Raw genomic sequence first — 26,979 nt, 5'->3', positions numbered from 1 at the left:
GGGAATTCAAGCAGGGTTGGGGAGCACGGATGGCTTTGAGACTACAGAGGAGGCACATACCTGACTGCCGTGGTCACTTTAGGCTGGCTTCCGGGACGTGGGATCCCCCAAGGTTAAAGCATGCCTTCGTGTCTCATGCCCTAGATTTCAGCTGGTTTCTTCTGTCTGCTTCGATGTCGTTCTCTGGTTTCTCTTTTTACTTAACCACTTGCTGAGCATGTTGCAAGAATACTTTTTTTTTTTTAAGTTTTCAGATATCTAAAGCACATTCCCCATTTATTTCTTCTTGTGATTCAGAAATACAGGATAAGAACATTAGGTTACAATTCTGCCACAAAATAGAATTAAAACTTAAAGTAGCAAACATGGGTTCTAACATATATCAGGATAGCCATATGCACTCTTATCAGCTTAAAAATGTCCTTAGGGTTATCAGTCAAGCAAGTGTAAGATATAATAGCTATTATCTGCTCTTCAAAACACCAAATCTGCCATCACTGCTCTGAACTAAATAAGATTTAGTCCAGAATATGGAAGGTTATGGTTAGTAGGTATTTTCCAAAGCTGAATCACTGAGAACTTAAAAACAAAACTTAGAGTTGGAGTGGTCTTGGGATGCTGAAAAGTTCTGTCTTTGGTTGGACACTGGTGGTGTGACCCCAAGAGTCAAATTCCATATGCCCCCCACCCAAGGCCACTGGATGCCTTCATGTTGAAGCTGCTGCTGACTGTCACAAAGAACCCATGGCCTCCCACTCAACTCCCCAGGAATGGTCTCCGCTGTGATGAAGCTCGGTTGGGATGAGACGTGGGCGTCCCAGCATACTTTTTCTGTTGTTAGAACAGGGACACATGGCCATCTGAAGTTTCCTTTGAAAGGACAAAACCAAGATCCTTCAACATGGATGCTGCCCGTGGGGTGGCCTCTACTCTGAACCTGTCCTTCTGAAGCCCAATTCTGAACCGTGCAACTTCCTTCCAATTTTCACCTAAAAAAAATGTCAAGGTAGCAGACAACTTTAAAGAAGAGAGCAAAGAGCTTTGTCCACCCTTCGCCTGGGGCCACATCTTAGTGAGTGCGCACATGTGTGCCTTCTGAATCCCCCCAGATACTGGAGCACACATCTCCTAAGAGCAAGGGCACAAACAGAATGCTGTACATTGCTGGGGATGTAAGAGGTCAAATACGTCAGCTTTAGTCAGGTTTCCCCAATTGTTTTAACTGTTGCTGTTGTTCAGTTGTTCAGTCATGTCTGACTCTTTGAGACCCCATGGTCTGTGGCATGCCAGGCTTTCCTGTCCTTCACTATCTCCCACAGTTTGCTCAAACTCATATCCGTTGAATTGGTGATGCCATCCAGCCAACTTGTCCTCTGTCACCTCCTTCTCCTCCTGCCCTCAATCTTTCCCAGTATCAGGGTCTTTTCCGATAAGTCAGCTCTTTGCATCAGGCGGCCAAAAGATTGGAGCTTCAGCTTCAGTATCAGTACTTCCAATGAATATTCGAGGTTGATTTCCTTTAGGAGTGATTGGTTTGATCTCCTTGCTGTCCAACAGACTCTCAAGAGTCTTCCACAGCACCAAAGTTTGAAAACATCAATTCTTCAGTGCTCAACCTTCTTTATGGTCCAATGCTCACATCCGTACATGACTATTGGAAAAACCATAGCTTTGACTATATGGACCTTTGTCAGCAAAGTCATGTCTCTGCTTTAAAATATACTATCTGGGTTTGTCATAGCTTTTCTTCCAAGGAGCAAGCCTCTTTTAATTTCATGGCTGCAGTCACTGCCTGCAGTGATTTTAGAGCCCCAAGAAAATAAATATTATTAAATTGTTTTAATAATATGAAATAATCCTCACCTCAGACCTAATGGAGGATAACTTAGTACATTTGGTGGTTATTCATTTTTATAACTTTAAAGGAAATAAACATTTTATTAATTTAATGATGAACCATAGCTCTTTAGTGCATAGTAGGCATTTCAAGTTTGGTGATGAGTTGATGCTTGGATAAGAAAAGTCCTCCCTTCCCATTTGAGACTAGTTTGGTGCAGCTTCCTTTGTCAGTGGGTTGAATTTCTTCTGTTAACTTGCATGGAGAAGAAGCACTGTTACTGTGCAGACTTGGAAATTTTTGCCTGCAAACTTGGTACTATGCTCCCCTCTTGGAGAGCTGCGTGCTGTCACAGAGAAGAGTGAAGGGGCTGTAAGAAAGGGCCCCCCGCCGCTGTGCAGCTGTCTCCCACTCATTCTACCGAGGAGCCCCCACTTGGCAGGTCCTCCTGTGCCAGGGGGCCAGTTGCAAGTGAATTAACGCCTATTGTTGTTTAGTCGCTCAGTCGTGTCTGACTCTTTGTGACCCCATGGACAGTAGCCCGCCAGGCTCCTCTGTCTATGGGATTTCCCAGGCCAGAATACTGGAATGGATTGCCATCTCGTTTACCAGGGGATCTTCCTGACCCAGGGGTCGAACCTGCATCTCCTGCATTGGCAGGTGGATTCTTTACCACTGAGCCACCAAGGAAGCCCTACCAACCTTTGCAATTCCACCGAATTCTGTGAAGGCAGTTTGAGGATGGCCTTGACCTTGTGAGCTGGTCTTCCCCTAAGACGCCTGCACTTCTCTGCACTAAACACCCTGGCTTGGGGCTCCTGACAGTGGACGCGGTGGGGCTGCCTGGCTGAAGCCTCTTTCCTGATGCACTCGGTTGCTCGGTTCCCATAAGCAAGTTCTGAACTATCTCGGAGCCTAACATTTTGGGATGTAGAGCTTCCTTCTGGACAATGGTCCGAGGAATGCCCAGACAACTTTCCAGCCCTTTGGATAAAATGAATAGATGTTGATTAAAGCATTCTTCACTGACATGATGAGTCATTCACATACCCCCTCTGCCTCTCTGCAGAACCCAATAAAATAATTCTAGATCTCTCCGGCGCACAAGAGAGCACTGCCCTTGTTTAGGACCAGGCCTCTGGAAGGCCCACAGGGATTCTTCAGGTAAGGCTGGCCTGCAGGCTGCTGGGCCCCCCACATCCTGTCCGGCTAAGCGGCCACCCGTCGTCTTCAGCTGGTCATCCCTATCAGGTACCCGCTTGTCCAGCGTCTTGACCTAGACCCTGTAGAAGGACTTATTTCTTGAGTTCCTGGGTGCAGGGCTCTGCTGGGGGCTAGAGTGAAGGTTTGAGGACCTATGATGATGTCCTTATTTGTCTGCCTGCCATCATCCATGGCTTCCCAGCAGGACGCTCAGCTGGGGATCCTCAGTGTCCCCGGGCCAGGCTTCCCTCCTGCCTCTGCCACTTGCCAGCCTTGGCACTTTGACTTTCTTACTAAATGCTCTTCCCAAGACTGTTTTTCTCCTGAGTTAAATAGGAAGAAACCTGTCCTTATAAAACTCCTCTTGGTCTAAATAAGCTCCTGTTTGTGAAGCTTCTGCTGCTCACATGCAGTTTAGTAAATGTATACTCCCTCCCTGCAGCTCAGATGCTCAGGGCTCAGCGGCGTGGAAGAAGGCACACTCTTGGTGTCATCTTGGGCTCCACAGCTCTAAGGGGCAGGGTGGCACCACTGGCCGAGAGCTCCAGCCTCACTAGAGGGCCCTTGCTTTGGAGATGGAGATGCCAGCCTGGCTTCCCCTCCCCCTCACGAATTGCCCCAAGTGCGGGTGACTCTGAGAAGCCACTGGGTCACGTGGGCTGAGCATGTCTCCACTTCTTCCCTGTAGAGGGGATGCTTCAGTGTTGGCATCCTTGGTCTGAGGACCCTTCTCGTCAATGGAGGAGGGTAGAAGGAAGCCCCCTGATGGAGAAGAACGAGACCCTCCCCTCCACTTCGCAGCTGGACAGAGGAGAGGAGTATAGCCCAGGGCCCAGTGTGGGGTATCCTTGGGGGGCACCTGTGGATGGAGACACTGAGGATGACCAGGTGGAACCAGACTGAGTTGGGCAGGATGCCAGGAGAATCTAACCGGGCTGGGTGGTTTTTCAGAGCTTGCTTCAAGGGCCCCCTCCAGAAAGGGATTTCAATTCAAATTTCCTGCCAGGTTCCGAAGCATTGGTTCATTTCCTTCCCTTTCTATTCGGCTCGAAGTTCTGAGTCTTTGCTAGCCTTCACAGCATCTGTGGATACGTTGAAGACTCAGCCTCGTGAAGGCGATCGATAGTCTAATAGGAACTTCACAGCGCAGCTCTGATGAAGCAAAACCCATTTCTGTCCGAACCAGCTGGGGATGGAGGGAGGAAGCCTACGGAATAAATCCTGGAGAGCAGCTCTAGTGGAATCGCTTTCTGCCTCTAATTGATCTTCCGCTTCTCAAGGAAAAGGAAATTAACAACCAGTGTGTGGTTTTCCTAAGAAAACCTGTGCTTTCCCAAGCAGGAGCCACAACGCTCTGCGGGGCCGGCTTGCGGCTCCTGCTCAGCCAGGGACATACTGTTGGCATTTACTAGAAACTAGCTTCCAGCTGAATACCTGGGTACCCGCAGGGCACACCCCCTCAGCCCGCTGCCCTCCTCTGAGGGGCTGAGCAGATCTGGAGCAGGGTTCCACCCATTCCAGCACAGGAGTCCCCAACAGGGTGCACCCCAGGGGCAATCTGGCCGGTAAGGAGACCAGAGCCATGGCCTCCATTCAGAACCTTGGAATCTTCTGCCTGGACCAAACCCTGCCTGCCCTCCACCACATGCAAACGTGAAATAAACTGTTTTAAAGAAAGCAAACTCACTAAGATGTGTATGTTAAGTGTGAGAAATTCTGTGTATCGGCTGTATCTGAATAATATCCCTGGTGGCTCAGAAGGTAAAGAATCCGCCTGCAATACGGGAGAGCTGGGTTCAGTCCCTGGGGTGGGAAGATCCTCTGGAGAAGGGAACGGCTACCCACTCCAGTATTCTTGCCTGGAGAATTCCATGGACAGAGGAGCCTGATGGGCTACAGTCTATGGGGTCACAAAGAGTTGGACATGACTGAGCGACTTTCACTTTTCATATCTGAATAAAGCTTAAAAAAATCTGTATTGCTTTCACTTAAAAAATACATATAGTAGGGTTCCCAGGTGGTTCAGTGGGTAAAGAATCCACCTGAAATGCAGGAGATGTGTGTTCAGTTCCCGAGGCAGGAAGATTCTTTGGAGAAGGGCATGGCAACCCTCTCCAGTATTCTTGCCTAGAGAATCCTATGGACAGAGGAGCCTGGTGGGCTACAGTCCTTGGCATAGCAAAGAGCTGGACATGACTGAAGTGACTGAGCATGCATGCAAGAGCTGTATAGCACAGGGAACTCTGTTCCCGTTTAGGAACAACCTAAATGGGAAAAGAATTTGAAAAGGAATTGGCACATGTTTGTGTATAACTGAATCACTTTGCTGTATTCTTGAAACTAACATGACATTGTTAACCAACTATACTCCAATATAAAATAAAAAGCAAAAAAAAAATATATATATATATAGAGAGAGAGACATGCTGAAATTAAGCTTTAGACTTTTCTGATAGAAACTTCTGCACCAGCCATCCCAAGGTGAGAGTGTGTGTGTGTTGTGTATGTGTATTATGAGTGTGTGTTTGTGACATGTGTATTGTGTAGAGTGTGTGTGTGTGGTGTGTATAGTTGGTGAGTTTGTGAGTGTATACGTGTTTGTTTGTGACATGTGTATTATGTAGAGTGTGTGCGTGTGTGTGTGTGTGGTATGTATAGTTGGTGAGTGTGTGACTGTATATTTGTGTGTGACCTGTGTGTTGTGTAGAGTGTGTGTGTGTGTGTGATGTGTGTGTTGTGTAGAGTGTGTGTGAGGTGAGTATTGTGTAGAATGTGTGTGTATGTATAGTAGGTAAGTGAGTGAGTGTATATGTTCGTTTGTGACCTGTGTATTGCGTAGAGTGTGTGTGTGTGTGGTGTGTATAGTGGATGAGTGTGTGAGTGTATATGTGTGTGTGACCTGTGTGTTGTGTAGAGTGTGTGTGATGTGAGTATTGTGTAGAATGTGTGTGGTGTGTATGGTGGGTGTGTATGTGTGGGGGTGGTGGCTAGGTGTGCGTTCCCTACAGTTTCTCTGATGTCCAGAGCTCTGTACCCTAGCGGGCTCCCCTTCTGTAAGGGTGGAATGCTGGGGGGACTCACGGAAGGGGCACTGAGATGGAAGGGGCCGTGACTCGGCAAAGAGACAGCAGAGCTGGCCTGTGCGGGCAGGGGTGCTACGGCAGCTCCGACGGCGGGGCTGCAGCCCACGGGTAATCACACGGGGCTGTCCCCTCCCCTCCCCCGTGGTGGCGGCTCTCGGTGACACGGCCAGGCCCGCTGCCGGAGGAGTGGCCGCTGAGCCCCTGACTCACTGCGTTCGTGGGGGGCTAAGCTCAGAGCCCACCTGGTATGCATGCCCCCCTGCTCCTCCGAGGGGCCCTGAGCAGCTTGTCATTAGCCTGACTTCCCACAGGAGGCGGTGGGCCAGACGTCAGACAGCCCAGCCCTGGACCCCTCCAGGCCCGCCCCCTGCCCCGTCTGTGAGACGTGGTAACAGCATTGCCTGGAGAAGGGTGCTCAGGATGAAACAGGAAGCTTGAGCGTGAGCAGGAAGGTGTGAGAGCTGTGGGTGCTTTTGATTTTGTGATGACCTTTAGGTGACTTGGGCTTCCCTGGAGGATCATATGGTAAAGCGTCTGCCTGCAATGTGGGACACCCGGGTTCAATCTCTGGGTTGGGAAGATTCCCTGGAGAAGGAAATGGAAGCACACTCCAGTATTCTTGCCTGGAAAATTCCATGGACAGAGGAGCCCGGTAGACTACAGTCCATGGGGTTGTGAAGAGGTGGGCACGACTGAGCAACTTCACTCTCTCACTTATGTGACTTGACGGAAGAGTTTTGTGTGAGGTCACGAGACCTGACTCAGGATGCTTACCTTCCGACATGGCTGCACGTATGCAGCGCAGGTGACCAGATGGAAGGCTGCCCCGAAGAAGAAGCCAACTGGTAGGTTAAGTGTTTCCTGCCAGCATGAAGCTGGGTGCACGAGGTGCCCTGGGACGAGCCCCAGAGCATGGGTGACACAGTCACGCCCGCAGCCTCCGTGGCGATGCCGGGCCTGAGCGACAGGGTGGAGGCAGAGGCTGTGGCCCTCAGGTGTGACGACCCCAGCCTTCCGCTTGGCTGGGAAGCGGCCCTTTGACTGACTCTTGTGTGCAAAGTTCAATCAAGGGCACGTTTCTCTTATCAGTCAGATGAGGAGCTACGGTTATGGTTATTGAGGGAGAGCGCGGCCCGGCAGGGTGGAACCAGCCCGGCTGCCTCTGGAAGGATGGACGTTCAGACACGGACGGATGCTGAGCTGGGTCCCCAGGAGGCCAGCGGAGCAGTGTGGGGTGACCGCTCTGAGACTCAGCCTGCCCCCGAGGAGATGTCCGTCTGTCTGTCGCCTGCGGGACTCAGACTGTGTTTGGAATCAGATTTACCAACAGCTTTGGGTTTCGGTTTCCTGCTGATGGACAGAAAAATGAGACCTCAAAAAAAAAAAAAAAAAAAAAGACCAAAACCCTCAATCTACAGGAAGAATCCGGGGGAAATAAAAAGGCTTGGGGGAGAAGATAGATAGGTGCCTGCGAATGCCACACTGATGGTCATGAAAAGGCTTGGAAACTGCAGCAAGGAATTTTGGAGAGCTGCGTGGAGGAAAAGTGTGCGTTCAGCAGAAGCTGGCACTGCGGCTGCCGTGGAATAGTTTTAAATGTCTTTTCCCTCATAACGAGATTATTCAGTACAATGTCATTTGCCGCCACTGACATTTTCTTTAAAGTCATAAAGGCCTACCTAGTAATAAAAGGGCTCGGAATAAAATTAGGAATACCGTGTATAAATTATCTTTAACCTTAGCTTCGTTTGGATGGTGACTTTTTAGACCTGATCAATTTTCATGAAACTATCCACATAAAACTGTGAAAAAATATTTGATCCCCGGCTCTCGTGAAGGCAGCAGTAACACGGCAGCAGCTTTGCCTCCACTTAACAGGGCTGTTGGTGCCAGTCTCTGTGGGCGACGTGGGGAGGCAGGGGATAATTCTGAAATTTAATGTAATTTCTCAGAACGTTGTCAGGGAAAACATCTCCGCTGATATGCATATTTTATATAAGCATTGCATAGTCAAGGACATTCAGCAACTTAACAAATTTTCTGCTTAGTTGGAAAAGCATTCACTCACACAGCTCGGACTTTGCCTGGCCTTGCAAGGGTAAATTGCTTGGGTGAAGTTATCACATTTTCCCTCCACTGATTATCTGCTTCACGGGCTCCCCTGCAAAGCCCTCTCAATGTGAACTGGGGAAGGAGGTGGGAGGCATGACCAGGAGACCCTACATCCTGAAACATCCCGTCCCGGGCTGGCCCGTCTGGACCCGTGGAGAATCTGATGATTCACGGGAAATCTGGCGGCTCCAGCAAAGGCTGTCTAAGAGGTGTTTGTTCCTGCTGCTGAGTGGACAGCATTGCTTCCTCGACTCTGGGGGGGGAGTGCCAGCTTAGAAAGCCTCACAGTGGGAAGGGAGGGCTTCTGTGCGTGTGTAGGGAACGGCAAACCACTTCAGTATTCCTGCCTTGAGAACCCCATGAACAGTCTGAAAAGGCAAAAAGATAGGACACTGAAAGATGAACTCCTCAGGTCGGTAGGTGCCCAATATGCTACTGGAGATCAGTGGAGAAATAATTCCAGAAAGAATGAAGAGATGGAGCCAAAGCAAAATCAACATCCAGTTGTGGATGTGACTGGTGACAGAAGCAAGGTCCGATGCTGTAAAGGAGCAATATTGCATAGGAACCTGGAATGTTAGGTCCATGAATCAAGGCAAAATGGAAGTGATCAAACAGGAGAGAAGCTTACTGATGATTAATTCCTGAATTTCTGGACAATGTGAGGGCCCAGCTAGAACTCTTTCTTGGCGACCCAGAATTTCTGGAGTGCCTTGTTCAGCTCTCCTGACTCAGTCCTTTATCTCCATCAGTGGGTCTCCTCTGCAAGTGGTGATGGGGGACCCCAGTGGGAGTGGAGTCCCTGCAGTCTCCGCCTGGGTCCCTGCCTCAGGGCTGAAGGCTGTGCCTGCCCAGCAGACCTCCCTGCCCCCACCAAAACCCCCCTGTGGAGGCTGAGGTCAGCAGGTGCAAGGCGAATGGAATATCAGACATTACTCCCCTCATAATCCGGACATTACGTTTATAGACCTTTCGTCCCGACGGTTCCCAGAGGACATTTGCAAATTTAACAAACTGTGCCCGAGAAGTCCGGCGACCTCTCAGGAGAGCTATGGGAATCACTGCAGCAGCGCGCCTCCCAAGCCCCTGCCCGGGATGCTGGAACCCAAGTCCAAAGCAGGGTCTTCTGTGAGCCCGTGGAGTCCAGCTCACACCCAAGTTCCTTCTAAAGGCCCCGGCCTGGCCAGAGCAGCTGAGACCCGTCAACCTCAGCCGTTCAGAGCCACCACCCTGATTCCCGTCCCAGGACAGCAGGAAGACCTCCCTCCCCCAGAGGGCTGTGCGCCCACCCTCCCAGGCACGGACTCTCCTCCCTGCACTCAGCTCTCTGGGGTGCGCCTTTCAACCCGACCTGGGGGTGCCGCCCCCTGCAGAATGCAGTGCAATGCAGAGTTCCCTGCGGCTCCGGGGACCCCACCCAGTGACGGCACTGGCCGGGAGGTGAGATCTGTTTGCTGTCCCTGAGAGACACAGCCCTTTGAAAGAAGGCTCCGTGCTGTGAGCACCCCAGACGCTGCACTCAGACTGTGGGAGGGGCTTGGGGAGCCACTGAGCACGCGGACCAAGGACCACCCTCAGCCCTGACCTCCCACTCCCCATGCTTGATGGTTCGCAGCTCCCTGCTTCCCCCAGGAAGTCTGCCAAAGCAACACCATTCCAGCAGGACCTCCACACAGGGATCTTTCTCAGAAGAGACCCCAGGGCAGAAACCAGTGCCAGGAAAGGCCTCTCACATCCTGCCCTTAGGTGTGAGAGGACTGCCTGGGGAGGGGGGTCTCACTCACTCTGGTCTTCTGGGAGGGGATGGGTCCCAGGCGGACCCTTGCTACTTGCTTGTTTCTTCCAAAGGCAAAGCCTGGCTGTGCCCTGGGGGCCTGTGAGATGGTCTCACACACACACATGCACACACACACATGCACACACACGCACGCACATGTGCACATGTGTGTGCACACACGCACACACACAAGCACACACACGTACTCACACACAGATGCACACACATGCATACACACATGCACACACATGCATACACACATGCACTCACACACGTGCGCACACACGCACACATGCACACACACACATGCACACACCCACATGCACGCACACCGGTCTCCACCTGAGCCTGAGTGCAGGGGCCAATGTCTGGCTCCGGACTCTGCCAGAAAGTGAGAAGCCCCTTCCAGGCACAGGCAACCCCAGACCCGTGGGCCTTCCCTTGAGACAAGCCGCAGCCTGAAAGGCCCGTCCACACAGAAGCCTGGGCTCCAGAGACACAGAGGTGCTGGGGGAAGCTTCAGGTTCACGGTCATGGTTGGGTCGCCTCTGGCTCAGGCCTGACAGCCTGACGGAAGGCGGGCGGCAGCTGGGAGCCGGCGGGGCCTCAGCCCATTTGAGTGTCTTGTCCACGAAGCAGGGGAAATCCAGGCTCAAGGAGAGGTAGTTCCCAGCGATGGGAGCAGCCCGCGGTGGCCGGTGAGTCCTCAGGACAGAGTAGGGGGTGGGGGACCCCAGAGCATCCAGGGACTCTCAGGGCAGCAGGCCCTGTGGGGCCTTTTGGGGGGCACCCTGGAGCCAAACCCAGCCACGGCTCCTCTGTCCTTCCAACCTTCCCACGGAGTCTGGCCAGGTCCTTCCAGAAAGGCCGAGAGCTCCCTGAGACAAAGCCGACTGCTCAGTAACTGTGACGCAGGGGCCCTGGGCTGCAGCTCCTGCCGTCAGACAGGCCCCCAGGCCACCACGCTGTGTTTCTGGTCACACAGCCCAGACCCAAGCCCTCTGTTTTCTGACCCAGAAAATGGGGATATGGTTTTTCCTGGCAGCACGTGTGAGTCAGAGCAGCACGAGCCACGAGGGGGTCGTCACAGCACCCACTTCCAAGTCCTGGTCATCTGCTACCCACAAAAGCAGGCGGCCTTAGTCACAGAAAGAAAGGGGGCTTCCCTTGTGGCTCAGCTGGTAAGGAAAGAAAAAGTGAAGTTGCTCAGTCGTGTCTGACTCTTTGCAACCCCCATGGACTATAGCCTTCCAGGCTCCTTGGTTCATGGCAATTTTCCAGGCAAGAATACTGGAGTGGGTTTTCCCAACCCAGGAATCGAACCCAGATTTCCCAACTTGCAGCCGTAGTCATAGGACTTCTCCAAACAAAGCTGACTTTGCTGCCCCGTCTTGGTGAGATGGGTGCAGGCGTGGTGATGTGGTGGAAGGGTGGGCCGCTGCTGGTGTCCGGGGGACAGGGACTGCCCTTCTGGGTAGGTGGGGCCGTGTGCTGGCAGAGCCCTGTAGCAGAAGCCCAGAGGCCCCTGCTCGAGGATTCCGGCTCCTCCCCACACGACGCAAGGCGGGTGGAAGCAACCTGGGTGGTGGCTTACATTCTGGATTTAATCGTCCTTAAAATTGTTCCATTCTGGGGCGATATTTCTCCAGATTCAGGCTGTCCTTGAAGACGGGACCCCACAACCTCACATCTGCCTGATGCATAAAAGCTGCCAGCCCCTCCCAAACCCCCCACCCCTGTGCTGCAGACCCGCCCAGCCTGTCTGAGGAACCAGATGAGGCATTCTAGACAGTGGACACCGCCTCCTCCCTGGCTCCAAGTTCCTGTTCCTCTTCCTGCCCTGCCGTCGGCCCCACCAACCTTTGGGGGAGTTTCTCTGGGAGAGGAGCTGGTCGGCACTAACAGTGCTGTCCACGGCGGCGCCTCTCGTGCTCAGGGGCACCCTGATCCTCACCCTCCCAGCCCGGGCAGCCTGCCTGACTCAGCCTGATCCCTCATTCCTTCTGGGTGGGTTTCAGCCTCTGAGGCCCAGCACTGGGGGGGTCATCAATCCTGCAGAACAGGCCTGAGCTCCATGCAGGCTCTTGTGAAACCAAGACTGTGGATGTGGGAGTGTCCACCGTTGTGAGATCCTTGTGATGTAACTGCTTCCGCTACTCACAGACGCGTGGCCTCGGTCTCCCCGCTGCCCTCTCTCTGGCCCTGCCTTCTTCTAGAAACGTCTGCTCTCTGGCCATTCAGGCACATATGTCTGGGGGTGCTGGGCTGGACCCAGGACCCCAGCTCCGTGTGTCTGAGATCCAGGTGCCTGGTCTCAGGAAAGGGTTTCCCAGGAAGTTGGCTTTGAAACTGGAACCTGCAGCTGCACAATGTTAGCCTGGAGATTAGAGCGTCTGGAGGATGGGGTGGGGGGCAGGGTCCTGGAGGAAGGGCAATCGGGCGGCACCTCTGGATGGCTGAAGGTGAGAAGATACAGCCAGCGCGTCTGAGGAGCCACAGAGGTCAGCAAATCAGGGGCTGAGATAGGGGCCTGATCCAGGAAGGCGGGGTGGGCTTCCAGGCGTGGTGGGGAGGTTGGATGTGTTCTGGGAGCAGGGGCATGTCTCCAGAGCACCTTCCCAAATGCCCTCCCTTCCCTTGGTGGTCCAGCAGCTGCAGAAGCCCCCCATCTTCTTTTCAAGGGTCCACTGCCTGCAGAAGCAAGGTGAGCACAGAGCCCTGTGTCCCCTGGGCCGCCTCCTGTCTGTTGGTTCTGTCCTCCGGCCCCAGGGACAGAGCTGGCAGGCTAGTCCAGCATGATGCCCAGGGCAATGGGGCCACTTTTCCTCCAGGGAGTTGGTACTTCACTCAGCCGCAGAGCCCAGCTCCTGCCTCTCCCAGACAAGGTTCCTGCAGCCCAGAGATAGAAGTATTCACTCTGTTTCCTCCTACAGCTCAGGACCCACCTGGATTTTAATTACTTCCTTTTCTGTCTGCCCTGGACTTAGCTCCACTTACTACTCATCCTCACCCAAAAAGGGTCACCCGTTGGGCATCCAATGCATTCTTGAGAAGGTTGCAAAGCATTTGTAGAAAGTGCTGTAACGTTGCCCTGTGGACCATGGTCAGAAGCTCTGGCTGCACATCAGAGATACCTGCGACGCTTCTGAAAAATGCAGATTTCCTGGCCACACCATCAATTTCCAGCTGCAACCTCGTGCTGTCTTTTGAGAAGGTCATGCCAACTTGGTGTGGGAAAACTTCCTGTGGTCTGAAGCCAACTGCTTCTCTGAAATAGGATCATTTCTCTCAGGTAAGAAGGACCATTGAATGAGCAAATAGGATGCCGTTGATTTCTCCCTGGTGTCCCAAAGCTAAACACTAGTCGTTGGCCAGTGATTTTTCTGGGAGACACTGTGACATCATCAGTGATGTTGGGGTCAGAGCAGAGAAATAAAAGCCATGCTAATTTCAAGCTCCATTAAAACTCTAGTTTAAAAAAAATCAATATTTTCTGAACATAAATGAAAAAAAAATTGGTAGGACACAGAATTCCATTTCAAGCTTTTAAGTCTATGACCAGCAAGGGATGAAAATATTGGCAAAAAAAAAGTTTGAGTATTTGATAATCTCCATTGGAAATGCTAGGTACAAGCATAGATTATTTTAGATAATTGTTTATTGAAGCAAATTGATGTCGCAGGCATTGGATTTTGATAGAAAGTCAACTTTGCCAATGGAAACATCTAATACCCTAGAACCTGTGAGCAAATCAGGGGATGTTCTCTTGAAGTGGGCTCTGCTCTTCAGAGAGGATGAAATGGACTTCTGTCCAACCCTCTCGTTCTTCCCACAGCAATCAAATAACACCTTCTTGAAGGGACAGGAAAATCAATGATGGGCCAGAAGCAAACGTCTGGGAGAATTTCCATCTGTTTGGAAGAAAACTGCTATAAAACTCCCCTGCACTGTTTGATAAGTACTTTATTTCATTCCTTTGGTTGTTGATGGTTTCCCTTCCTGTGGAAGGGCTGGGGGGCTCTAAACCCTGCCCTTGGGCAGCCTAACCTAGCCCCCTCCCCAGGACCAGGCAAGGACACAGTCAGGACTCACTGATGTATGGGATCAGCCAACAGAGGAAATGTTAATTTCTGTGCACAGTTCACAACCCTAAGAGTTATGCATTTCAACTCCAAATGCCTCCTTAAGAAAAAGCTAAAACTATCTCTCGTCATTCAGTTTTCCTTTTTTTGTTCTGAAATGGAAACAAGGTATGTTTACTTCAATAAGTCTATAAAACAAGTTAGTGGTTTAAATAGCTGATGCCTATTCTTAAAATAATTTATTAGGTGTGTTCCATCTGTGGTCACATTGTGTCACTGGAAAGAAAAAATCACCACGTCAACCACCGCCGATTTCAGTCTTGTTGGATCAGATGTGGTGTCTGGCATGGGTTTTCCATTCTCTAACGGTGTTAGGAACCTAAAGCCTAAATTTCCTGATGCTTGGGTTTGCAGGTGACTTCCTGGAGCCTCTTTTCTTCTCTGACAGGTGATCTCTAGTCAGAAACATATCTGTTTCAATCAATCCATCCTATCACTTCGGGAACTAGATGGCAGCTTTGCCCAAAGAGATTAGATCCACAGTTTGTATCCAGAAGAACGAGCCGAGTTCAGTATCGTAACAGCCGCACCATTCGGTCACATTCTCCTGCCTTTGTTTTGGCGAGTGTTTCCTGTCGCCGTGTGTGGCGGTCAGTCCTTGTGTGATCTACTTGATTCAGGCTGAGTTGGCCGGTTTATTGGAGCCACAAGAGACCTCTTCGCTGGCAGCTTTGGACTTTTTGTAGAAAGAGCCCCCAGCCAAGATGGGTGGAGCAGGTTCTTGGTGGAGCCCTGGCTTAATTTTCTCTTAAAGGGTTGCTGGTTCCAGACCCACGGTCATTACTTGTCCAGGTGGACTTGGACCCCCCTGATTTTCCCACCTGCATCGGTTTTATTTCCCTCTTTGAACCACCCACCTCCAAGTCCCTGTTGCAGTTGTTCAGTCGCTCAGCTGTGTCTGACTCTTTTCGACCCAGTGGACTGCAGCATGCCGGGCTTCCCTGTCCTTCACTAACTCCTGGAGTTTGCTCAAACTTGTGTCCATTGAGTAGACGATGCCATCCAACCATCTCATCCTCTATCAATCCTTTTCTCAACCTGCCTTCAAAGTTTTCCAGCATCAGGTCTTTTCCAAATCCCCATGGATTTGTCCAGATCCCTTTGTCTCCCCTGGGTTGGCAGGGCCTCTCTGCCCAGTATTTGCATCAGTCGGAACATGAGAGCCCTAGCGAGTTGCCCACACATCTTTCCAATCAGAAGAATTTGGTTTGGTTTTCTTTGGAATGTTGCGTTTGTCACCACGAGTTTCAACAGCTGAACATGCAGGGCGAGGCTGGGCTCCATCGGCCCTGACGCCAGGAATAGCTGGCGAGGACACGCCCGAGGCAGCGCGCACTAATTGCTTTAATCCTCCACCTCCCCTGGGGGGAGAAGCCCCTGCTCTCTTGCGTTTCTTTTAAGGCTCGCCTTAGACATTCTAGAGGACGCACATTCTAGCGATGCTTAGATTTTGAGGAGCAGATGTTTTTGAACAGTTCTCTCCAAATGGTAATCCTGGACTTTGATAATTACGTGCAGATGATAAACTTTCACATAAGAAACCCAAGTCTTTTACTATACTTGAATTTTAGTCTGTGGAGTCTGTGCATTTCTCTGCACCCAGATTGCTTGAGAAGTGAGGGGCTCACCCCCTGACAAAGGGGAGGGACAAAAAGATGAAAAGAAAAGACTGATTTTTCAAAGCCAATTACTTCCCTGTCTCTGAGATGCAAACCAAAGTTTGGAGAGAAAAGAAGTGGTGTGTGTGGGCGTGGATAGGATTTTCTTAATCTGGGAAGCTGGTTCAGCCCATGAAACATTTCATCAAAAGCTAATGTGAAACTGATGTGCTCATCAATATTTATGTCCTCCCGGCTGGCTGTGGGGCCCTCAGCCCCCTCCCTTCCCTTGCCAGGCCATTCAAATACTTCGACAAAGGAAAACAGTGGAGCCAAATAGTACAGTTCGGCTCAGAAGTGTTTCCTTCCTGTAAACATGCTGTCTCCCTTCCTTTTAGCTATTTATTTTTCACTTGAAAGCTCTGGCTCCCTCCTCAAACCTGGAAACACTTACTGAGTATCTGCAGTGCAGGCTGCACTTGGTCCAGGCCCTCCAACCCCCACATGGCTGAAGTTCACAAGAAGGAAAGTGGGAAGAAGAGGCGACTTTTGGATTCCATGGACCTTCTCTTGTCTAATGTCGCAGCAGCTCTGAGAAACAGGGACGAGGATGGCCATCATCTACAGGCGAGGAAATGGAGGTTCTGAAAGCATCAGTAACTATCGTACCAACTGGGAGCAGATCTGGACTTTTTGGAGGAAGTCAGAGCCATCTCCTTATCCCCAGGCTTCCTGGTGGTTCACGACTGGCCTGTGGAGGCCTTGGGTAGCTCAGCCTGCCTTCAGAGCTTGGGGTACACTTCCTCAGCAAAGAGGGCTCAGAACCTCCCTGAGACCATCAGGAACTTCTCCCATTGCCCCAGGAGTAAAACAGCTACTTGGACATCTTCCTTTGTAGACCATGTGTCCTAGAGTGCAGGGCAAGGTTGGGTCTAAGCGATGTCTATGGCTGAGTATCTCTCCTGCATCCCAGCACCAAGGAGCCCCTGGGAGAATGTTAGCTATGCAAGGAAGGTGAATGGATGGGGAAGATGTGGCAGGAGGCAGCCACTCTTCTCCACAGGCCCAGGTCATCTGGGGCTCAGGTGTCCCTGAGATTTCATCATAGATTAGTTGCATCCAGAGCCAGAGTCACATGTATGCATGTCAACCTGAGCTTGTCCCCAGGAAGGAATTGCTTGCTTTAGAAGTCACCGCCTTTGCCTTGTTTTACACCGTCTTCATGATCCCAGAACTTCTGAGCTTGATTTTATAAACCTAGGGGGGAAAAAGGCCCAGCCAAACCTGAAGCTCATTACTCATAGAAACTAATTTTTAAATACACAACCCTAGCATAAATTTACATATAAAGAAGGATGTTGGTTGGAAAAAAAAAATCTGTTATCATAACATTGTGGTTGGCATACAAAACCACAGGAGGCACATATGCAGAAGTTATGGTTGCTCGGCAACCGTAATTGCCCAGTTTAATGCCTAGGAAGATAGACTGATGGTTGAAATGCAGTGTGGGGAAGACCCCACATCTTCCACCACCGGGGTGGTAGGTGTGGGGGCGGGGAGGGTAGCTCGTAGATGAAGACCTGTCCAGAAGTCTACTCTGCGCCTGAGACAATGGCTGTGCCCACCGTCAGAACTTTTCCATCTGGCCTGCCCTTGTCTTGATCCATTTGTCAGCTCCGCAGAATTAATGGCACACAGGCTTGCTCTGCCCTCCGGGGCGGCAGGACTGGGGGCTGGAACCTGCTGGCAACCACCATCTTGTTCGTGGTGGAAGACCCTGGAAGGTCTTGAAGACAATGTGACTGGGATGAGCTGGGACAATGGTTTGCATTCTCAGTTGGGAACAAGCTCAGGGAAGAAGGGACAGCAGAGTGAGCCATCGATGCCAGAATCAGCCCCACCCCCCTCCCAAATGCCCTTTCACTCCGAGATCATCAGTGGCTCCTTATGGTCTTAGAGACAAACTCTGAACATCAGTCAGTGTGCTGACCGTCTAGTCCTGCAACGAGACTCCACACGGCAGACTGTTCATTTTCGTCCACATTGTAAACGCACCCCGCTCTCCTGTGGGAGAGATATAATCTAACAGGGAAGATGCCCAAATATCGGCTTGGTTACTCGGCAGTGTGAGCGGCCCCCTCTGTCTGTGGGGACTGGGTTTCTGGGAGCCCACAAGCTGACAGGAGCGAAAGCCCACCCCCATACCCCCCACTCAAGACCACTGCCGCTCTGCAGGGACCAGCAGGAGGCCTGGGGTCCGTGGCAGAGCCCCGAGCGCTTCCCAGAACCTCCAGATCTGCTCTGCCAGTTAGCACAGGGGTCACCGACCTGCTCGGAACCTCAGTTTCCTCATCTGTTTTGTGAATTCTCTCACTATAAATCAAGCACAGTGTACAAAAAAATGAGGCAAAGAGAGAAATTTAAAGAAAAAAACATCACGTCAATATACTTACCTATTAACCACTGCTTGTCCCAAGCCTGGAGGAGGGGATGGCAACCCACTCCAGTATTCTTGCCTGGAGAATCCCGTGGACAGAGGAGCCTGGTGGGCTACAGTCCATGGGGTCACAGAGTCGGACATGACTGAACAACTAAACACATCCCAAGCCTGGATCTTATTAGTGAAGAGTGTTGTGGGCGCTTGTGACTAGTGGTGTGGGCTGCTTGCTGTAGCGTTGGCCCTGACCCACCTTCTTCTTTCTCAGAGCATCATCTCCAGTGGGGGCGGGGTGGGGGATGGCCGCTGAGGGCTTTGTCTCACCCTTGCCAGTGCGCTGGGATTAGAAGAAGCAGTGAGTTGTATGCCTCCGTGGTCCTAAGTAGCAGCGCTGATTGCCAATGGGTCAGGGTGACTGTTGGGGCTGTGTAGGGAGCCGGCTCTGTTCCTGATGTCCTTAAGATAGCGTCATTTTGGGGAGTGGGTGGGGAGCTCTGTATCAGGTACGTCTCAGGAAGGAAGGAGTGGAGCATCACTGAAGAATGGTTTGAGTGCTCAAGTATTTATTCATGATGGACAGGTATATTTTAAAGTTAATCCCCATCTTTGGCTGGGCTCCCCATTAATAATGAAGAAGGAAAAGCTAAAAGCATAGAACCACCTGGAAGAGATTTGAACATTCTCAGGCTGAAAGACTTGCTCTAGTCTTGGTTTTGCTAAAATAGCTTGTTTATGAGTCCATTACATGGAGCCTATCACGCTGAACTAGTAAATGGATGTTTTTCTCCAATAGAACAATGTAAAGTTTTAGAAAATCTACTAACTAAAAAGGAATAAATTCAATTCATCTGCTACGCTACTTCAATTATTTGGGAATAATCACCATAAATACTCTGCACTTGCCCCTGCAGCTTCTTATAGCTAGAATTTAAAATTCTGTTTTTCTTCTCCATTTTCTTTTAAATTTTATCATGAAATCATATTCCTTTATTTGAAATTTATTAATCTTATTTTTAATTTTTTAAATTAATTGGTCTTCCCAGGTGGCTCAGATGGTAAAGGATGCACCTGCAGTGCAGGAGACCCGGGTTCGATTCCTGGGTCAGGAAGATCCCCTGGACAAGGCAATGGCTACCCTCTTCAGTATTCTTGCCTAAGTAGGTTACCATCATAGCTATTCAAAGAGTATTCTAGGGGAGTCTTTTCAAATGACCTTCCTATTTGAATTTTATTAATATCATCATGAATTTTTAAATAATTTATTTGGCCGCACCGGGTCTTGTTAAGGCGTGCAGGATCTGTAGTTGCCGCATGCGACCTCAGCTGTGGCATGTGGGATCTAGTTCCCTGGTCAGGGATCAAACCTGGGTCCCCTGCATTGGGAGCATGCAGTCTTAGCCACTGGAGCATCAGGTAAGTCCCAGTTTTATTTTCAATTTTATTAAAAGGTGATTTACAATGCAGAGTTGATTTAAAGTGTTGTGTTTGTTTCAAGTATACAGCAAAGCGACTGAGTTATACATATGCATATACAAATACTCATCTCTTTCACGTTCTGTTCTCATACAGGTTATCACAGAATGTCGAGCAGAGTTCCCCGTGCCACACAGTAGGTCCCTGTGGCTTATCTGCCTTCTGTATAGTAGCGTGTGTCTGTGGATCCCAAGGTCCTGCTTTATCCCTCTCCCTTTCTTTTCCATTTTACAGTGAATTTCCAATGGCACAGGCCCTCTCTATGTGCAGGGGTCCATAAATCTCCTGTTAGAGGCCTGAGTGCAGGTGCCCGTTAGTTTTTATCAGAGCTCCCCTCCACTGTGGCAGCCGAGGTTTCCAGGGTTCCAGAGTGGAAAAAGGCGCATGGTTACGGCGTCCATCAGGGATGGCATGAGGAAAGGCTTCTCACAACCAGGGCGATAAGTATTATCTAAACAGTGTGTGCTTAGCTCATTGGCCACACCACTTGGCTTCTTTTATGGCAGAGAGACTTAGTATGCAGTCCGAGCTGAAGGCCACTTATCAGCACCGCCGCTCCGTCACCCACTGGAGTGGTTACATTTATTATGAAAACATTGTTCAACTTTATCACAAGTTAAAATGCATGTACATTCTGCCCAGAGGGTGCAGGCAGAAAAGCCTGCAATTTCTCCTATCTGGACGCTGTCTCTATGTGGGATCTTATTTTGATAACTGAGCATTTTGAGCTCCATCCCTGGCCCTGTGAGTTAGATTCTTCTCAAATTCCTTCTTGGCATGAGGTGGGATACAAATAAACAGACCCATAAACAGCCTTGCAAACGTCTGAGCTCCAGTTCCACGATGGAGGCCACAAAGCCACTGATCTAAAATCTTGCTATTTGCATGCAAATATATGTGTGTAATTCTGGGGGGAGGGGTGAGACAAATCAAAGTGTAGCCCACGGGACTGAACTGATCGTACAGTGGTTGATTTCAATCTTCAGATCTTGAGTCTCCCTTTGAAATCTTCACTCCTCGTGGAGCTTGATATGATCCCAAATGCCATGCTGCTCCCCGCTTCACTCGAGAAACGTTCCCAGTGTGAGGCACGCTGACTTTCTGGAATTCTCTGGGGTCCTGGACTCAGGACTTGCCCGTGACCTGCTCCGCCTTCCCAGGTGCTCTTAGAGTTAGTGGTGCTTTCTCCTGGTCTTGCCAGCCGCCTTCTGACCTTCTGCCTCTTCTGGCTGCTTTCTGAGGCTCGCCAGCTCTGTTCCCCATTGCAGAAGCTGGGGGAGTAGGTCACTAACTGGGCAGCAGGGCAGCCCAGTTTCTCTTTGGCTCAGGCTGGCTGGGGAGGCTCTCAGGCCCTGCCCTGCCTCTTTGGTGTAGATTAGAATTCCAACCCTCAGTGTCCATAGAGAGCCGTCGGGAACTTCTGCATTTTTCAGAAGAGAAAACTGTCGGCCCATTGACTCATTCATAAACATTTACCGAGTGTAACCCATGTTCTCAGACTAGCTTCAAAATCTATCTGGATGAAGTAAATAAAACAGTTCCTGGTGTGGGAGCTGGAGGCTTCTATCTATTTGCTGAGGTCAGTTCAGGAGCCTGTTCACAAACATCTACTTTTGCACCTGTGAGTTTCCTTTCCTTTATCTTCAGACAGTATCTGCGCCCATAAAGTTCCATCCAGGGCTGTCCATCCCCTAGAACGACACATTCTCTTGTTGTTTGCAGGGCTGCGCACAGCTGCCTTCATCTCCAAGGCCAGCTGCCTCGAGAAATAACATCACATTTCCCTGTGGACCTCACTTCTCCTGCATATGAGTCACACCAGGAGAAGAGGTGAATCATTTAAGTACTTTTTCTTCTTCCCCGATTTTAAGTTTTTATGTTGCTTTTGCAAAATGCAACTAGGGCTGGGAGTTAGATGTAAAGGGTGCAGATGCATCCAGAAGCTATGGTTCAGAGCAGAGACTCTCTGGGCCAGGAGAGAAAATAAAGGGAAACTCAGGAGATAATGCCTGAGACAGATTGTCAATAGCATGTGGAAAGGCCACTTCACTTGATCAGCAGGGCTGTTTGGAGCAGAATTTTGATTAAAGAAGACATCCCGGGCAAAGCTGGTGCGGACAGCCCGTCTGAACTACAGCTGCTCAAAATGAATAAATGTGAACCTCAGTGCGTGAGACCACAGCGAAGTGGATCTGTTGGGGGAGGGGGTCCCCATGCGCCCTACAGTTACCAGCTCAAGGTTTGCCTGGACCAGCACCCCCGTGGAAGTTATCCATGGAGCCCATGAATCCGATAAAAAAAAGCAGAAAGCTTTTGACCAATTGCATAACATGGGCAGGTCTGGGGACTAGGAACCGGGTGGTCTTCCCTCCACAATCTCGGGCTGGTGGCCAAAGCTTTCACGGTGCCAGCTCTGTGCTAGCTCCTACCGGTGCTTCTCAGACCCCTCCCCTTGCCGTCCACCCCCAAACACGGGCAACTAAAGCATCTCAGTGCACGAAATACTTGTAAATGTTTAAGTTACCATCACATGGAAACTTCTAGAAAAGAAAATTTTTTTTGCAGTCTGTGGTTCTGATGTAAGTTTCTTCTCCCTTTGACCCACTGGACCCTGGAAAGTGGAAGTCGCATCCATATAGGATCGGACAGGTGCTCGCTGAGGAGGGGTACTTGAGAGTTGGGCTGTGCATCCCTGCCTCCCAGCCCTCAGACGACCCTCTTGGCCCCTCTGGCTGTCCCCACCCCAGGTGCTTCCCTTGCTCCTTGTCATCTTACCTAATGTTAGCCGCTAGGTTTTCTCCGACTCTTTGTAGCCCCCAGGCTCCTCTGACCATGTGATTCTCCAGGCAAGAATACTGGAGTGGATCACCATTTCCAATTCCAGATATCTTCCCAACCCAGGGGTTGAGCCCGGGTCTCCTGCATTGGCAGGTGGATTCTTTACTGTCTAAGTCCCCAGGGAAGCCCCATCTCACCCAGGAAGGTGACCCTTTCCAGGATCATGTGGAGAGATGTGCTGGGAAGTCTCAAGATTCTGCCTGGCCAGCTTGCCGTAGCCACGTATGGATCTGGGGCTGGGTTTGTGGCTTCCTGGTGTGAAGAGCATGCATATCACTAACAAACACCACAGTTTCTCAGGGAGGGGTTTGGGGGCTTCCCATCCCTGCAGCAGGGTCTGCCCACAGTGATCGCCAGCCGCTTGCCCAGTTTATAGCCCTTTCCCGTGTTCTGCTCGGCAGTTTGGCTGAAGGGCTAGGTCACGGCCACAGGAAGGCTTGTGGCTGAGGTCCTGGGTGTGGCCGTCGGGAGAAGCGTGGGGAGCTGGCCCTTTCCTGGCCCCCGACTCCTGCTGTGTCCTGCCCATCCCAGGCTGGGCCCCATCCTTTTCTCTCCACGATTCCCATCAGCCTGGCCTCTCTGTGCTCCTCTCCTTTTGGGCTTGTGTGACAGGTAGAGAATGTGTGGCTGATTTACACTCCACAGGCCCCAGATGTCACTGTGCTGACCCCTCCAAGGAGCACATCGCCTTTTACCCAGAACCTCAGGGAGAATCGCTCGAGGGGGACAGGGACTGTGGGATGAGCCTGCAGGTGGCTCTGAGCACTTTCAAAATGGCACTGCCAAGCTTGGCCAAGGCTCTGAAAACATTGAACTTGAAGCTGGAAAGGAAGGCTGTGCTCATCTCTGCCCACAGCCCTCTGGGTTTGGGGTCTAATGAGTCTTGGACTGCACACCCTAGAACCCAGGCCCATGTTTTAGAGCAGGCATGAAATTTGCTGAAATAAGATTTTTTGGGGAATGACGTTCCTGAGTACTGTGTATTGTGGCTAACACGAGTCCTAGAGCTGTGGGGGAGATTCTGGCGTGCCCCAGGGTGTAGAATGCATGTGTGAGCCCCCTTCCCTGTAAGGGTCTCCCAGGTCCCTTTCACCAGCTTCTCCCACCCACCTACCAGGAGCAGCAGCATCTTGGGACCACCTTCCACTAATGAACTCCAACATAGGCTACCCAGAACCCACAGGGCACCTTGGAGATGTTCCCCCCAAAGCGTGATCCGGGCTCCTCCCTAACCTGCTGTCCCGACAACAGACCTACCCCAAAGGGGTTGCAGAGAAGGGAGGCATGAGGCAGCCACTTTGGGGCCGGGGAGAGAAATTAGGACAATTTATTATTTCCCTGTTGCATGGAGTAAATAGACTTCAAGATAAATTATTGGTGCCCACAGCCTGCTTGATGCAAAACCCTTAAGTGAGAGCAGACTTTAATGAACATATGCTGGCCTGCCCTCCCCTTCTCACTTCAAGTCCGCTATTAACTTTCTATGCACTCGGGGACCTTTGGCTCACGACCTAAATAATAGAAGAATAATTAGAATAATTACTAGTGAAGGCCAGGTCAAATATCTAAGGATCTTCTTTTAACTATTTGGTTATCTTTATTAAAAAAATGTTTTATATTAACCAAACACTGTTGCTCTGCATCTAGAGTATTTATTTTCTATAACAGAAAATCATTGCTCTGCATCAGGGGCAGCTCACAAAATGATAACCGCAGTAGTTAACGACCTTGGGGTCCAGGCAAATATGGATGAGCCTTTCACCCCAGTCCTGGGTTCTTTTTTCCAAGTCAGGCTCCACTCCAGGGTAACTGGGAAGGTGGAATGCAAATGAATCCAGCTCACCTGAGGAGCTCACAAGGGCACAGGGACTTGGGTCAATGTTTTTGTCCTTCACGTAGTTCTCACCGGGGAGACAAGGGGAACTCAAGTCCAGGTGGAGGACCCCCGCCGAGCTGCTTCTCTGTGGCCAGAGGGCAGCAGGGAGCGGGACCCTCGTGAGAGGGTGTCGGGGCACCTGGGCCGGGCTCAGGGCCAGTCCTCCTCACTGAGTAGGGGATCTGGGATGCTACCCCATGCCCGCACTCATGACTCCAGCATAGCGTCCATTTGCCCCTGATCTCTGCGCAGACAGAGCCAGGCTGTGGCGGGGCTCAGGGCTCCAGTCCCCGCCTGGGACCTGTTAGGCCTGATGCCCAGGGCACAGACACCCCTGAGCGCTGGCCGCTCTGTTTCCTCGTGAGTCAAGTTGGAGATGGCCATACCACCCGCTTCGTGCTGGGTTGCGCAGTTGCTGTTGATGTTTTTACTGAAATGCCCCCAATAAAGGGCAGATTCATGACATCCTGTTGTTTTGATTCCATCTCCACATATCATAACTACTAAATAAAGCAAAAAAATAGGAAAAGATCACCCATGTGCCGCTCTGGGTGAGACCCTTGGTCTCATGTCTTGTCTGTGTTAATGAGGTGCACTCAAGGCCCTGGTTCTATTTCTTCTTCCCACCTCCAGTTTAAGGGTCTGGGTATAACTCTCAGATATGAAAGGGGTGGTTAGAGGAGCAATGGTTGAGCATACAATTTCCCTTTAAACCATGAAACCAAGAGACTGATTGAGAAGAGCCACCGCAAGAGCCAGGCTGCATGAAATCAACAAGTCCCTTGATACAATCTCTGCCTTAGGAAGATGCCAAAGACGTGTCCGACTGCACCTGCCTTCTGGGAGCCCTGGAGGAGAGGCAGAGGCTGTGGGGGACCAGGTCTACTTGCCAGGCGCACCTGGCACCAGGTGTCCAGGGCAGAGGTTGCAGAGCCCAGTGCGAGAGGGAGGTTCCAGAATGGGGAGCACCCTCCACACAGCCTACCCACCACCTGGCCGGCCATCCTGCCGTCAGGGAGGTCTGCAGTCAGGGGTCGCCCTGTGGCCAGGGGCGACTCAGGGGGACTCCTGTGCTGATGCTAGGGCTTCTGGAGAACAGCCGTCCCCGTGGACAGAGGACTGGGGGCAATCCTAGCCGTGGGCTCCACTGCAAAGCCAAGGGCGTGCCGCTCGGCCCCGGCTCTCCCCTGCGTGCCCGGCAGGGAGTGAATGACGGCGGGCTTCCCCACAGCCAGGCCGCCATCCAGCTTGTCACCACCATCTTTAAATATTCCTCCTCCTCATTTTGGTAATTAATAATCTGCATCAATAAAGCCAGGCTTCAAACCCGAATCTACTGGAAACTTGACAGATTTCCACCGTCTCTCCATTGGGTTTGTTTTCACCCTGACAGGGACTCTGGTGAAGGGCCACTGCAAGGGAAACGAGGGCAGGAGAGGCAGGGCTTTGGCTGCCTGGTGGGCCCCGAGTTAGCATTGAGGCCCGGTCCCATCCTGGCCAGAGCTCCTAAGAACAGCTGAAATCGCTCCTCCCACCTGGGCAGGTGGTTGCCTCCTTGTGAATCCCTAAGACACAGATGAGTTTGTGAGGGTCACGACGTGAGTGCATTGAGTCTGAAATCTCCACGTGCCGGCCTGCCCACCATGTCCGTGGCACAGCCCCCCATCCCTTTAAGACCTGCTCACTCATGCAGGGAACGCTCCAACTCCAGAATCGCAGCGCGTAAAGCCGGCCCCATCCCTCCTGCGTTAGAAGAGATTCCTAAATGAGAACTTATTATCAAGCTGTCATTCTTCCATAATTACCCGCAGCCGGGACGCTTTCGGTTGTTTCCATATCATTCGGAATGACACAGACTAGATATTACCCTTGTCTGTGTATTGCGTGCAGCGCCTTTGCAGGCGGTACTCGCCCATTTGCATTGCGAAAGAGGCAGGGTCCTGACAGAGGATTTTTTGAGCTATTAGGAGGCACTTATTAGTAGAGATGGAACCATCCCCCCACATCATTTCCTTGCTCGTAATCATTATTTCTACAAATTCTCTGCACCTTCCAAAAATTCTAGGGCACGCTTGTCTAAAAAGATGGCCTGCCGCTGAAAGCATTATTCATTTGAGTTAATACAGCTCCAAATCCAGACGGTTTCTTCCTCAACATTTTCCAGAGATCAGTGAAGGAGCACCTGGAGGGAAATCACTCTGTGTGTTGCTGGAATGCAGACCCACGTGTGTGCATGTGTCTACGTGTGTGTGTGTGTCTGTGTAAATGATCAGAAATTGTGGGTGTGATGCGTACACAAAATATAGGAAAAAATGTGTCGCACAGATGTGTGAGGTGCACACAAGATCCAAGAAAAATGTGTGTGGGGAGGTACACACACATCACATGTGTGTGTCCGTGTATCTATGTGTGCACAGATGTGCTTATTTGTATCTGCACATGGATATGTACTTGTGTGTATACACACACTTTAAACACTGAATCAGTGAGCCTGCTGCTTAGTAGGTGTTTAAATTTGCCTCCCCAAGCAAATTCTATACTCAAAAAAAGCTCCGTTGTGGTAGCGGAAAGCATGGAGGGTTTAGCGTGTTCTCAGCCCCTCT

Source organism: Bubalus kerabau, chromosome 22 (assembly GCF_029407905.1).
Source record: "Bubalus kerabau isolate K-KA32 ecotype Philippines breed swamp buffalo chromosome 22, PCC_UOA_SB_1v2, whole genome shotgun sequence".
Lineage (NCBI taxonomy): Eukaryota > Metazoa > Chordata > Mammalia > Artiodactyla > Bovidae > Bubalus > Bubalus kerabau.
This window is presented reverse-complemented; position numbering follows the sequence as displayed.